Source organism: Rhea americana, unplaced genomic scaffold (genome assembly GCF_003343005.1).
Source record: "Rhea americana isolate MKP2758 unplaced genomic scaffold, rheAme1 scaffold_482, whole genome shotgun sequence".
Lineage (NCBI taxonomy): Eukaryota > Metazoa > Chordata > Aves > Rheiformes > Rheidae > Rhea > Rhea americana.
This window is the reverse complement of record NW_028186626.1, coordinates 29,057-30,567: the sequence shown is the minus strand read 5'-3', so window position 1 is coordinate 30,567 and position 1,511 is coordinate 29,057.

Here is a 1,511-nt window from a genome sequence, read left to right as displayed (position 1 = left end):
AGCCCCACATGCCCCCAGCGCTTCGCATCCCTCACTACCCCACAGAGCACCGTTGTCCCCCACTGCCACTGCCCAGCTCCGGTGCTGCTCCCAGAGCTGCCAGCGCAACAGAGCTGCCCCCAAGGGGGAACTGCCCCCCCTCCCTCACACCGTGCCCCACCACAGCACTTCCTGGCATGGACAAAGCCTCACAACACTTTTACAATCTTTTCTTTTGATTGTTTGGTCTCTTAGTTTCCCATGCAGAGGCGAGAACTTGCAAGGGCTATGCTGCAGACAGAAGAAAACAGTCTGCAGGTCTCCTGCCCAAGACAAAGCATCCAGAGTCCACGTGGGGTATAATCTCTGCTCAGTTGTTATTACTTCTAGATACAGCAGAAAACTATATATCCATATGAAAAGAAGTGATATTATTACCCTGGTGTTACAGAAACAAGCTCTCTGGGCCAGGAGGAAAAACAAGTTAGCTAAAGTGTTCAAAAGCTGTGGGAAGTGCCTGGACCAACCCCCAGGCCTGTTCAGCAGGGTTCCCTCCAGACCACCCCTCCATTTGCACAAAACACAGGCATGAAAAATGTAGCTGCATGTGCAAGAGAAACCTGCAATTGAACAAGAGAAGGAGCCGAGAAATCTGGTCTGGATAAGCCTTCGGGAACACAGGAGATYACAGTTCAAATAAACACACACCAAATAAACCTAAAGCTAATTTGCAACTCTGCTGAGCAGATTAAAACCAAGCAAATAGATTTTACTCATGTTTGTTTTTCCAATTTTGGAAAAGCAAAATGCTTTTGTGGGGTGAGCTCTTGAGACTTTCGAGGCCACTGCTAAGAGTGGAATTAGCCCTTGCTTCAAGGATCCACGGACTCCTCTCCCTTTCTACTAAAACCTCTGTTTGCCCCACTGACCTGCCATCAATCTCCCATCTCTCTGGAAACGCCCTCTTTCTCTCTCTTCCCCTTGGTTATCATTTAATTCAGGAGACCACGTCAGGGAATGCTGTGGGTAAAACCGGCACGGTACCAAACAAAACCGCTGTGACCAGACGATGAGCTAAACCCCGGCCCTTTCTCCCGTTCCTGCACAAAACAACACAGAGATGCTGCGAGCCTTTTTCTTAACAGTCAAGGGAGTTTGCATGTCATCTCATGGGAGGAAAAAGGGTACCTTTAAAGAGGATTTTATCCTTAAGCTTCCTCCAGGCATTTCTAGTACCTTAAATTAGTCACTGAGCTGTTCCTGGTGAACAAGGGCTTGACCTTGCAACCTGTTTCCGACAGGTACCGGAGCAGACCACCCCAGCCCACACTGCTCCACATGCGCCCTGAACTTCCCAGCCAGGCCAGCTGTGAGCGGTGGGCCTGGGCGCGAAGCTCCTCTGCTTGCACATGCCAGAGCAACTGCGAGAAGCCTGAGGCATGCCCAGGCACGGGTTTATCAGAACGGGGAGCAGGGGCTGAGGAAGGTTTAAAGACCTTCCCCACCCCCTGAACATGGTCTGCATGTCCTCT